The following is a 13914-nucleotide window of genomic DNA, read 5'->3' as shown; positions in this document are numbered from 1 at the left end:
TCCCTCCCCTCCTTCATCTTCTCCAACTCTATCAGACGCATCGTCTCTGTGAATAAGGCCCACCTGACCCCTCACTGAGACTTGCATGCCCACGTCCCAATCTCCCTGGCCCTCCTCCACTGTTCCTCTGCAGCCCTGACACCTGACACACGCACGGCATAAGTCACTTTACGTTCACTGCCTGTTATGCCCTCCGTGAGGGCAAGGACTGGCCTTTCTTCTTCACTGCTGTGCCTGGACACAGAAGTCTCAATAAAAACATGTTTATACCCACTCAATAACAACAACGACAAAAAACCAATCAAACAATGGGCGGAAGACCTAAGCAGACATTTCTCCAATGAAGACATGCAAATGGCCAATAGGCACATGAAAAGATGATCAATAGTGCTAATTATCAGAGAAACGCATATCAAAGCTACAATGAGGTATTGTCTCACACCAGTCAGAATGGCCATCATTCAAAACTCCATAAATGATAAATGCTGGAGAGGGTGTAGAGAAAAGGGAACCCTCTCCTACACTGCTGGTGGGAATGTAAACTAGTGCAGCCGTTATGGAAAACAGTACGGAGACTCCTCAAGAGACTAAAAATAGACTTACCATATGATCCAGCAATCCCACTCCTGGGCATACACCCAGAGGAAAATCTAATTCAAAAAGACACATGCACCCCAATGTTCTTAGCAGCACTATTTACAAAAGCCATGGAAGCACCTAAATGTCCATCAACAGATGACTGCATAAAGAAGATGTGGGGTATATACACACACATGCACACACGCATGCACACACACAATGGAATACTACTCAGCCATAAAAGAGAATAAAATAATGCCATTTGCAGCAATTTGGATGGACCTGGAGATCGTCATACTAAGTGAAGCCAGAAAGAGAAAGAAAAATACCATATGACATCACTTATATGTGGAATCTAAAAAAAAAAAAAAAAGACATAAATGAACTTACTTACAAAACAGAGACAGACTCACAGACATAGAAAACAAACTTATGGTTACCAAGGGGAATAGAGGGAGGGGGGATAAATTGGGAGTTTGGGGTTTACAGACACATACCACTATACACCAAATAGATAAACAACAAAGTCCTACTGTACAGCACAGGGAACTATATTTAATACCTGGCAATAACCTATAATGAAAAAGGATATGAAAAGGAATATATGTATAACTGAATCCCTATGCTGTACACCAGAAATTAACACAACACTGTAAACTGACTATACTTCAATTAAAAAAAAAAAAGTGTTCATACCTTGAGGTTAGGGAGGCCACAGGACAGGAGACAGGTGTAACTCTGAGGTTAAGAGGGAGAGGCCTGCAGTGGGGACGCCTGGCCATGCACCCCGGGGCTGCCCACAGCTGTGCCACCGAGCGATGCACCGTGTCCTGGCTCCAGCTCCCTTGTCTGTTCCATGGGACCAAGAGCACACACCACACGGACTGTTCAGAGGCACAAATTAAATGAAAGAACATGTCACAGAATGTGTTCAGAACAGCACCTGGGACACACACATCAGATTACAGCAACAATAACGGATGGTATCAACGCTCTCAGAACATTCCTCCTGGACTTGGACAGTGACAGCTTCATCGACGAGGCAACGGTCAAACACTGAGCAAGCTGAAAACACCAGCCAGTGCATGAGGGGAAATCACTTTTGTAGCAGGTTTTGTAACCTCCTCTCAGAACTCAAAAAAGCTAGTGGATTCTTGGTCCCTGAAAACAGACAAACTAGAGGATGGAACAAAAGTTACGTTTGCTCAGTCCTCGTTTTTTTCAGAAAGAATTTTTTTTTTAATGAATGCACTACAATTTCTGAATTTCTATCGCTCGTTTAGAACGATCAACCCAAGGGGAAAAGGGAGCACGCACAAGCATTTGCTTATATGTGCACTGAATAGCTCGTCAGACAAACAAGACTCTAAGGCAGCCAGCTACCTCCAGGGAGGAACCTGGATGGCCAGAGGGCAGGGAGACACTTTTCACTCTGCACTCTTTAAATTTTGAACATTTGTTCAAATAGAAAAAAGGCAAAATTTTGGAAGATGCATTAGCAATGAAAAACCTAAAAATGAAATTAAGAAAACAATTCCTTTTATAGTAATATTGAAAAGAATAAAATATTTAGCAAAAAATTTAACAAAAGAAGTGCAAGACATAGACTTGTAGAAACCACAACACATTGCTGAAGGAAGTTAAAGGCCTAATGGCAAGATGTCCCATTTCATGGAATGTTCATCTTAACATTAAGATGGCAAAACTTTCCAAATTAATCTACAGCTTCAGCAGATCCATATCAAAACTGAGCTTGTTTCTGCAGAAACTGACAGACTGAATATGAAATTCATTGGACCCAGAAAAGCCAAAACAATCTTGAAAAAGAACAAAGTGGAGGACTCACACTTTCTGACATGGAAAACCACAGTAATCAAGACAGGCTGGTATAGGCATACGTGCAAACATACAGACCAATGGAAGAGCTGAGAGTGAAAAAGATAAACTCTCAAATTTACAGTCAAGCAATTTTCGACAAGGTTGTCAAGAGGATTCAAAGAGAAAGAAATAATTGTCTTTTCAACAAGTGGTGCTGGGACAGCTGGACATCCACATGCAAAAGAACAAAGCTGGACCCTACCTCACACCATATACAAAAATAACTCAAAATGAATCACAGACCTAAATGTACAGATCAACAATGTATGAAGCAATGCATAAGACAGAAATGAAAGGATAAGAGCTGAAACTATAAAACTCTCAGAAGACAACATAGGAGTAAATCTTCATGGCTTGGATTAAATACACCAAAGTACAAACAACAAAAGACAAACTAAATTGTAATTCATCAAAATTAAAAACTGTCTGCAACAACGTGGATGGACTTGGAGGGCATTATGTTAAGTGTAGTAAGTCAGAAAGAGAAAGACAAATACTGTATATTATCACTTACATGTGGAATCTAAAAAATAAAACGAATGAATATGACAAAAAAGAAACAGACTCACAGCTATAGAGAATAAACAGTGGTTACCAGTGGGGAGAGGGAAGGGGGAGGGGCAAGATAGGAGGAGTGGATTAAGAGGTACAGACTAATGTGTATAAAATCAATAAGCTACAAGAACATTGTACAACACAGGGAATGCAGTTGTTATTTTATAATAACTATAAACAGAGTGTAACTTTCAAAAATTGTGAATCACTATATTATATACCTGAAACACATAATATTGTACATCAACTATACCTTGATAAAGAAAAAGTTAAAAAAAATAAATTGTTGATTTTCTCCTCCCCCCCAAAAAAGTTTTGTGCTGCGAACAATACCATCAAGAAAACAAAAAGACCATCAATCCACAGAATGGGAGAATACACTGTAAACTGTATCTGATGAGAGACTTGTATCCAGAATATATAAACAACACGTATAACACACTAATAAAAAGATACATAGCCCAATTTAAAAATGAGCAAAGAATCTGAATGCACTTTTGTTCAAAACGACATATGAACGGCCAATTAGTGCATGAAAGATGCTCAACATCATTAGCCATCAAGAAAACAGAAATCAAAACCACTCACACCCACTAGGATGGCTATAATCAAAAAGACTATGCAAGTGTTGGAGAGGATGTGGGGAACCTTTATACTTTAGTGGCAGGAATGTAAAATGGTGCAGCCACTTTGACATGTCCCCCCAGATAAACAGTTATCTTAATTAAGACCCAGCAATTCTACTCCCAGGTATGCACCCAAAAGAAATGAAAACAAACACTTATTTACGAATATGTACCAAGAGCAGCAGCATCCACAGTAGCCAAAAAGTAGAAACAATTCAAACTATCCATCAACAGAAGAATGGATAAACCAAGTGAGGCACAGTCACACCCAGGAGCACTGCTCAGTCACACAAAGGAGAGGAACTCTTCTTTGTGCCGCAACACCATGCTGAGGAGCAGGACGGCAGCACCTGCAACCGGTACCTGGGCTGCTGGCCACAACACGCCTCCCATCACCCTGCACATCCAGCCCATCAAGCCCCATCGGCCCCACATCTCTGCAGACCCCTCAGCCTGGGCCCACGTTTGTGCACCTGAATCCATTTCCTGACTTCCTTCTCCTCCAGTTCACTCCAGACAGGACAGCCACGGCTGCTTCACAGAGATGATCCTTTGATAGCTCCCACAGTGGGCGGGTCTAGGGGCTGCCCGTCTCCTTCCCTGCCCTGGGCTCCGACCCCGCAGGCCCTGCCGCCCCCGGGCTGCCACAGGGGCTGACTGGCCTCCCCACTCTCCACTGCTCCTCAGGCCTGACCTCACTCCCACAGGACAGCACCCTAGGTCTGTCCTCACAGCCCCAGCCCCACCCTTCAACTGCACATCCACTCTCTGCACCCAACTCTAAGCTTCTGGAAGCAGGGGCCTCACCTCTGCACTACCACTCAGCACCACTGCCCTGCACCCCATGAAATGAATGACCAGGAAGACAAGACCACCTGACCCACTGCAGCGATGCTGCCACTGGCAGAGTTCATCCTCACACTGGAGACCCTGACCACCCAGGTGTCTCCTGCTCAGGAAGAAGCTTGCCGTGTGGCCAAGCATTGAGGTCCCGCTTCTCCCAAGGCCCGGAGGCCCTCACATACCCAGAGCTTGTCAACTCCAGCTTGTAAGCTCCCAACTTTGGTTAAAAATGTTAGAATGATGGAGGGTGCGCTCTGGTGTCTTCTGGAAAGGAAGGAGGCGGGTAAAGCTAGAGCTAGAAGAGACGCCTGCCAAACCTCTCCCTGGGCCCACCTGCACACGGAGGATGGCAGGTGGGCCTCCAGGTGACAGAGGCATCCCTTGAGGAGGCTGCCCAAGCTCTTGGCTTTGTGGTGCGCTCCCACCCCCCGCTGACCTCGCCTCACGGACGCCCAGCCACAAAGCGCAGCTGGCCACGCCCACACCCCAAGCTGCTTTCTGCCTCTGTGGCCACCTCCACCGGGGGCACGGGGCTCCCTTGCCAGGTTAACACCCAGAAGGCGTGGCCAGATACCCTCCTAGGCAAGACTCTCCCTCCTCTGGAGAGGCTACCTGAACTATGTACCCCTGTGCTAGGCTAGCAGCCCCCCAAAGGTCTCCCTGAGGGCCCATGCACGCCTCCCCCACTGTTACCCACGTGAGGTTATCACAGTCCTCTGGTGTGTGAGGTCCGGTATGTCTCTGCCTCTGGGCACCCGACTAGCAAGTGGCTGACACACAGCAGGTGACAGGAGAGACCAGGAGCGCAGGATGGCCGTGCGGGCCTGGCAAACACAGAACCAGACCTCAAACCCTGCCAAACCAACGGAGAAGGGCTCTACCCCTGAGCAACACCCACCGTGGGCCCCAGCGGCCTTGGGCAGGAAGGCCCACTCTGCCCCAAGACAGCCGTCTGTGGCTTCTACACGTCCCTGCAAATGAGGGACTCTGAGATCCACAGTGTTACCCCCTCTGGCTTTTAGGAACCAGAGGCTACTTCTCGGGCTCAGATTCGGAAGAAATAGTAACAGTACAGCTGAATCCTGAATACAAAATAAAAGGCCAACACCACCAAAATTAAACAGAAACACAGTATCTTGAGTCCAGAAACTGCCACCTTTATCAGTGACACCTGCAGTTGGCTACACAAACAACACTAAGCCCATAGGTGGGAGATTTACTGCTCCTATTTCACACAATCTGAACTGTGAGGAAGGGCAGGCTGGCCTCCAGAGAAATCCCCAGAAGCGCATGAAGGGACGGTAACAGAAACCACTAGCACTGTCCCAGGGTGATGATATTCCTGTAAACCTTGGCCCGTGAAGGTTAGCGCTGGGGCCTCCAGACACTGCAGGAAAGGACCAAGAGAAGCAGCAGAACAGACAAAGGTGTATAGCCAAGAAGGAAAAAGAGCTGGAGCAGCAGGGCCAGCCGACGGACTCCCACACCTGAGCCCCTGCACCGGGGCGACTACTCACCCTCCCACCGACTGCACTCAGATGTCCTGTCTTCACCAGTCTGCAAGAGGACAGAAAACATGCTCTGCCAACCTGGCTCTTGATGTCAAAATCAATTTTCCAAAACCTTATACGTGTATAACATTTAGTAATTTACTCTGAAATTCAGTCACACTTCAGCTAGAAACACCCCTGGAAAATGAACAGGATCGATACTGTCTCACCCACAGGAGGCTCGGCTGTTACATGTCTTTCTGACGTATCTGTGATCAGTCAGGCCCCTCACGGACTGAGTCCCCACGCTGGGAACCATGTGCATCAGCTGCACCAGCGGCTCAGAGACTGACCAGGGGGCCACCATCCTGCCCCCAGACTTCCCACACAAGCCCAGGACGGAGCCAACACGAAGGTTCTGGGCACCTCGTAGGAGTGCTGAAAAATTCTAGTCATTCTTACTTTCCACAGCTTTACTGAGATATAATTCACATATCACACAATTTACCCATTTAAAGTGTACAATTTTAGAACAGTTTAGTATATTTACAGATATGCATATCTTTAGCACAGTCAATCTGAGAATATTTTCTTACCCAAAAAGGAACCCTGTGTCCCTTTGCTGTCACCCCCAGCCCCTGGCAACCACCAATCTACCTTCCGTTTCTCTGGATTTGCCTACTCTGGGCATTTCATATAAATGAAACCAAACAACATATGGACGTTCGTATCAGCATAATGTTCCAAGATTCATCCACGTTGTAGCATGAATCAGTACTTATTGCCAAATAATACTCCACTGTGTGGACAGACCACAGTTTGTCCATTCATCTGCTGACAGACATTTGGGCTGTTTCCCCATTTTTGCTGTTATGAATAATGCTGCTATGAACTTTTGTGTACAAGTTTTAGTGTGCATATGTTTTTTTAGTCACTCTCACCCATAAGAACACATGAAAGGTGAGCCAATTTCCAACCGAGAAACTGCAACATACTGTTTAAAATATAGATAGATAAATAACTGGGAGAAATGTATGACCAAAGAAAGTACAGAGTTAAAGACATTAAGAAACAAAAGCATAACCTGATCTAACAGAATAAACAGTGATTAAAGAGAGGCCTTCTTGAGGGGCGTGCCCCGCAGGCATGACTGCACAGTGCTCTACCAGCAGCCTGGCCTGTAACTGCACAAAATACGCTGCTCACCAACAGGTGCTGGTTACATAGATTACAGCACCTCCACACAGCCAGACAGGACACAGTCATGACAACAAATGAACTGGAATATGTACTGATTCGGAGTGACTTCTCAAACACATTTAGTTAAAAAGGCAAGATTAAGAAACTTTTTTTAAAAGAAAAGAGTAGAAAAAAAAATACATACACGCTTGCTTGCATGGTTACAAAGTAGCTCCAGAAGGGGCCACAGGAGAAGCCTCCAGGGAAACAGGCTCCTGGAGGCCGAGAAAAGGGAAGGAGGCGACAGGCAGGTGACAGACAGATTCACTGTGCACCCTCTATACTTTTAAACCCTGAATGTATTATCTAGTTAAAAATTTTTAAACTTTTTAGGGAGCAAAAATAGAGAAACTCTGAGAATTAAAGACATTTATGCTTAGGAAAGCCTTGAGTAGTTGGAAGCAGCCGACGTGGGGCAATCCAGTGAAGGAGTCACTCCTGCTGCAGTGTCAGCCTCTAGGGCACCAGGGTGACTCCCCCCAGGTCCACCTGTCTCTGCTGATGTTAATACACAGAGCAAATGTTGCAAGAGACACTGACAACACAAACGTGTCTGCTGCCCCAGGACTTCCCAGTGCAGAAGGGAGATAACTTGAGGCAGCGCAGAGCCCTATGCCTGGTTAAGGGAAGGATCAGGGCCCCAGCAAGGGTCAGAGGAGCTGGAGGCGCCACTCGAGCTCTGCTTATTTTAGGGAGGAGGGAATGCAGGCAGGGTTTGGCCGGGTAGCGCCCTGCTGGCGTCACTGGAGAGCAGGATTCGAGTTGGGCACACAGGCCATGGACAGCAGTCTAGGAGGCACGGGGAGCCAGGGAGGAGTGCAGGCCAGGGGAGTGACTGGCAGGCATGCTCTGGCCTGCTCCTCAGCCTGGCACACTGGCCCTGGCTTCATGCACTCGATGCTAGCTGCACCAGCTCCTAGTTGGGACAACCAAAATGTCTCCGGACAACTCACCCTAGGGTAAGAACCACTGTTCAGCACACATCAGCTGGGCAGCTGTGTGGGAAGCGGAGGGGAGGGAGCCCACCCAGGAGGCACAGCCACAATGCAGACAGGACACGGCACAGGCCCTGCTGACAGAGGGAGGGTGGATTTGTTAACTACTCAGGAGGAACCACAAGCCGGACACAGGGCAACAAGCTGTGTGTGTGTGGGGCGAACAGGGCACCAAGCTTCTAGGTACCACACAGCAGATGACAGTCCCAAAGCACCAAAGGACCAGAGTGGAAGTGAGGACGGCTGCAGGGTCTGAGAAGACTGAAGGGCTTCTGCCCAGGAGACAGGCAGGTTCCAGGGCCCAAGACTGAGGGCAGCGTGGCTGGCACATTTGCCCCAGGTAAGCCTGCCCAGGGAGAGCACCAAACAGGCTCGCCTTCTCTCCTGGGTGGTCACAGCATTGTCTCCAGCTACTTGGCTGCCCTCCCTGTATGAGAGCCATACATCATACAGCTGCCTGGGGCCGGGGACTTGCTGCTCCCCCCACCCCTAGGCTGGGCCACATGACCTGCTTTGGCCACGGAACCTGAGTCGCCAGTTCTAAGCTGAAGCTCCAGCAGACACTGAGTTTCTGCCACTCTCTTGCCATAAGAATAGCGTGTCTCCAACAAGGGCACATCTTGAGCCCAAGGATGACAGCTCTCAGGGGAGAGCCACAAGCAAACGAAGTGTGAGCAAGAAACCACCTCCATCGAGGCACTGAGCCCATCGCAGAGGAGGCTGCCCTGCAGATTCTCTGCCTCAGACTTCTCCCATCTCCAGCCCGTCCCACACATTACTACCAGGGCTTCCCTGCTCACAGCACTGAAGTGGCTCCCTGTTAGCCAGAGAACTAAAACTTAGTCCTCAACCTGAACTCAGACCTTCACAGTATAACCCTGATTTCCTCCATCCCTTACACAACCTTCAACCCCTACAAACCACATATAACCCACCTTGTCTTTGCTGCAAAACCTCAGACACCTCTGCCTGTGGTGCTGCAGTGTCCTTGCTCCTCCCCATGCACCTCCTACAGGCTCAGCTCAAAAGCCACCTCTTCCTTGAAGCCTTCCCTCACACTGCAGCCCCTACAATCCTTTTGCCTCTGAACTTCAAGAACAAACTTTCTCTGTAAATGAGCCAGACAGTAAATTATCCAGGGTTCGTGGGCCATAAAGCCTCTGTTGCAACTAGTTAATTCTGCCAAAGCAGCCACAGATACAAAAATAAACAACGGTGGCTGTATTTCAATAAAACTTTACTTACACAGACAGGCACGGGTCTATCAGTGGCTGTAGCTTAGAGATCCTTGTCTGGAACACTGCTTGCAGCCCTGAGATTTGAGCACGGCAGAAGGGGAGTGAGCCAGGACTGCAGGCTCAGGTGAGGAGCTTCCTCTCAGCAGGGTGGGACAGTATGGCTGGAGGATGGGGTCAGAAATGACCTCGGGGAGCAGGGCAGAGTGGCCAGACAGCATCAAGGGCAAGTCCCAGAGGCAGATGGAAGGTACGGTGAGGCAGGTACAGGAGGCAGCAGAGACAGCCAACAACTGAGGGTGCAGACTTTACCAGGGGGACCAAGAAAGGTAACAGGAGAAGGGACCTGGAGGCAGGTGGACAATCCAGTTCAGCTCTGTCAGCAGATGTCTCCCAGGCCCCCCGCTGCCTGCGTGGCTGCACCAGGCTATGCTTCTGAGACAGGACACCCACAAAGCTAACTTTGAGAGGGAACAGATAAGACCCACAACAACTGACCAAATGGGCCAGTGAACAGGCACAGCAAAGGAATTTTTCTAGTAAAACTAGATATTTCACTATGAGAACATATTACACGAACATTTTTTCAAAAGCACCCAAAAAACAGGTAGAAGGTTAACAAGACACTGTATTCACTGTTACTACGTTGTTCAAGGACAGCGCCCCCCAGCACACATGCAGGAGAGAAGGCTGGGATGGACATTTTTAAATCTATCTTTAGATATTTTAAAATTTGCTCACAGAAGCTGTTTCATTACCATTTGTACTGAACTTTAAATGTTCTCAACCCCACAAATGCCAAAGACTCTCCTTAAAAAGGAAGGGTTTCTTCTAGTTTTTGTGTCACACAGATAAAGGGGATGAGATGTATTATCTGGGGTAAGTCTAATATACTTTCCTTAGATCTGAGAAAGAGAACTATCTCCTTGGAAAATATGGTGAATTTTTCTACTTTGTTCTGAAGTAAGTTAAGTTATTCCTTCCAATAGCTTAGCAAGACAGAATGTTACAGCACTGGTCATTTCAAGTTCCCTTTCTGTTTCTAATGCCCTCACTGTCACTTACAGTTTGTTAATAAATTATCTTTTCTATTACAAGAATAACACTGTACATAACAACGTCTTTGGTATTAATTCAAGTAGAGAATCACCCAAGAACTGTTTTACATCTCATTTCTGTCAACAGCAGTCCTCCCTACTCAAGAGGACGAGAAGGACTGCAAGATTCTAGACTGGTTCATTAGAAGCTTTCTTTTTCTAAAAGTATTTTTTTAAAACAGTTCTTTATGATAATTTTTCAATTAAGCACATGAGACTTGTTCCTTGTTTTCCTTTATGAAGACTTGTTTCTCCAAATATGACCTCAGTTTGTGTAAGAAAAGGAAGCCACAGACTTCAAGTCAGTGTCAGAGTAAGACAGGACAGCTGAAGAACCAACCACCCAGGAAGTGCGCCCTGGAAAACAGATCTCGGCAGTGATTAACAGCTCCTGACTTTTCTCAACACTGACCAAGCACCAGGCACAGTTAATTCAGAGTCCCTGCATCCACCCAGGAAGCCAACGTTATTGGTGTTCCCATTTCACAGACGAAGAACCAAAGGCAGAGTACAAAGGCAGTAAATAGAAGAGTCACGACTCAAAGGCAGGCAGTCTGGCTCCAGAACCTGCCCGCTTCTCCACTCTGTTTTCCAGCCTCTGGGCAAGACAACTTACTACACAAAGTGCAGGCAGGAAGACCTGGGACCTCTGCTCACTCCCGCAGGGCGCATTTGCGGGTCACGGAGTCTGCGCCAGACTGCTTTATGGAATGAGTCTCCTTACTGCTTCACAGTCACACCTCCTATCAAATCTCCTTCCCTTCCCCGAGCGAGGAGAAACACACCTTGCTCATTGTGAAAGGGGAGCCGCTGACCGGGAACCACCTGCTGTTTACAGAGGCACCCAGGATGTACAGGGCTCAATTCCCCTCACTGGCTTCAATGACAAATCTCCTACTGTCTACACCAGGGGAGGAACACGAAGCCTTGCAACTGTAGGTTTCTGTAGAGGTCACAAGAGGTTTGCTTAAACCCTACGACACTGAAGAGGGTGGAGGGGCGCCGCATTTTTGCTGAAGGCTGCGCAGTGCCCACAGCAGCTGCTGGTGGGAGCAGCATGTAACACACCCACAGCTGCTGCGGCCTCGCAGCCAGCTGCACGTTTTAAAATAAAAGACGCCCTGACCCCCAAGATGCTCACAGCCTGCCTTGATCTCGGCCCTCGCACGGAATACTGCTTCCACCCACACCAATCCCGCAACCAGGAGGCAACCGAGGGAATTTCAGCTCCGGGAGGGCGACCAGGAAGGAAAGGCGGGGACGCCCCAGCCCGCCTCGCTGCAGAAGCCAGATCGGCAGGGCCGGGGCCCGCAGCCGAAAGGGAACACACGCGTCCCGACTTTCTGAGCCCTGACAAAGCCGGCCCGGTCCCTCACCGCCCCGACTGCGCCCCAGTAACCCCGCCGAAGCCCCGCGCCGACGCCCCGCACTCAGGCCCGGCACTCCACTCACGCCCACCCTAGGCCGGGCTCGCGCACCCCCGGGCCGGGCGCACACACTCGTACCCCCGCCTCAGGCACACTCACCGACAGCCACGCCGGGCCGCGTACACGCACTCACACACCCCCAGGCCGGACCCCACACCCACCTCACACCTTGGCCCCCGCGGCCTGGGCCCCTCGCGCCCCCGCCCAGCCGGGCCGCCACACCCAGCCCCCGCCCCTCCTTAGCCCGGCCGCCGCCCGTCTCGGCTCCTCGGTCTCTGGGGACCCGTATCCTCGCTGGCCGAGCCGGGGGCCTCTGCGAGGGCGGGCGGGGGCCGCAGCGCCGGCCTCTCCGCCATCTTCCAGGCCCGCACCGCCCACCGCCCGCGCTCTCACCAGCCGGCTGCGCGCGAGCCGCGCCGCCACAGCCCCTCATCTCGACCCGCACGCCGCGCGCGCGCTGCTCGCGGCCCTGCGGCCGCCGCCTCTGCCGCCGCCGCCGCGGCCGGGTAGCTGCTTGCCCTCCGCCGCCGCCGCGGCCGCCGGCCCAGTGCGCCGAGGGCGCGCGTCCTCCCGTCACCAGCGCAACCCCCCGCCTCCGGCCCCGCCCCCGCACCGCGCCGCCCAGCCGCCAGGGGGCTCTGCCGCTGGCCTCGTGCGCCTGCGCCGGCGCGCGGCGTGCCGGGAGTCTGCCGCGAGGTCAGGCTGGCTCCGCCCACAAGGTGGGCGTGGAGCCTAACACGGTCCACTCGAGTTCCCGCTAAGCGGCGGGCGGAGGGAGGCGTCGTCTCTGCCCAGGTCACCCGGGCGCGGGATGGCTGGGCGGAGGGGGGCACCCCTCCCAGGTCACCCGAAGCCCTCCCTCTGGCCCCGCAGTCTGAACGGGGACGATCTTGTCTTATCTGAGCGCTCCTGAGATTCTTCGATCCCCTTCGGCTGCAGTGCATTTGACATTTCGACCGTGTCAGTGTGGATTTTACCTTACTGGTTGGGTTTTACCTTACTCACACGTGTTGGGCTTCCTGAATCTGAGATTTCACTCTTCCTTGATTCTGGAAGGTTATCAGTCATTGTCTCTTTTTTGTTGTTGTTTTTTCATTGTCTTTTAAAATGTGGGCTCTCCGTTCTTCCTGTGGTTCTCCCCATGGAGCTGTTAGATAAACTGGATGGTCTGTATCCTCTGTATCCCGTTTCCTTCCTATCCTTTTGCTCTGTCTTAACTCTTAATAATTGCTCAGTTCAGCTATACTGTTGTTGTCTCTAGCATTTTCTACTCTGCGTTTAGCCTGTTCTTCAGGCTTTTTAAAATTATTATTACCCATACAATATTCATCTCCAGATTTGTAGTATTTGACTTCCATTTGGATAGCTAATCAGCCTGAAACCCGCACAACAGAACGCAGAAGCCCACACCACTGTGGCCGCAGCCTGGATCTCCCTCACCACAAGAAATTGCAAAGTGCTAAAGGCTCAGTTTCAAGTCCTCAGTTGGGGTCCACTTCCCGTCGGGCACTTGCTCCTTCAGCACCTGGCTGCTGCGATGCCTCTGCCTCCTTTGGCTCTCTGATGGGACTCGTCCTGACACCACACGTCCACACACGGACACCAAGTCCCTGCCCTACCGTCTTTAGCTCCCTCTCCACTGTACACACCCGCGGAAGCCCAGTCTGGGTGAACTCTACCATTCTCCTCCCCCATGGGCACAAGGCTGGCTAACTTCATTTTAAACTTAGAAGGAGCACTTCACACTCCTTGGCAATCTCGTGGTTTTTCTCCAGAGGGTGAGTCTCCCCTCTCCAAAGTGAGCGTGGGAATTTCTCAGGCCTCCCTAATTGAGATGAGACCAAATGAGACCAAATGAGATGAGACCAAAACTCTTTATCACCAACCCCAAAGGCCCACCTACACCCACCCCTGCCTTCTCCCAGTCTCACCTGCAAAGCTCAGCGTTGC

At 50.0% G+C, this 13914-nt stretch overlaps 1 protein-coding gene across 3 annotated transcripts in view; it reads right to left on the bottom strand.

Annotated features, from left to right (window-relative positions):
• Positions 1-12534, bottom strand: part of ARHGAP39 (Rho GTPase activating protein 39) — a 77945-nt gene extending 65411 nt beyond the window's left edge. Inside the window, exons 1-2 of one of the 3 annotated variants that reach the window (XM_032467934.1) lie at positions 12358-12534; positions 1276-1463 (exon numbers count right to left, since the gene is read on the bottom strand). The gene's annotated coding sequence lies outside the window, so the exon portion shown is untranslated. Of the gene's footprint in view, positions 1-1275; positions 1464-5998; positions 6017-12357 lie in introns of those variants that run through there. The other 2 variants (XM_032467933.1, XM_032467936.1) reach the window with 2 other exon arrangements.
• Between the last annotated feature and the right edge of the window lie 1380 nt (positions 12535-13914).

This window comes from Camelus ferus, chromosome 25 (assembly GCF_009834535.1).
Source record: "Camelus ferus isolate YT-003-E chromosome 25, BCGSAC_Cfer_1.0, whole genome shotgun sequence".
In the NCBI taxonomy this organism is placed as follows: Eukaryota; Metazoa; Chordata; class Mammalia; order Artiodactyla; family Camelidae; genus Camelus; species Camelus ferus.
Note: the sequence above shows the minus strand (reverse complement) of the source record. Positions and strands in the feature narration are given on the sequence as shown.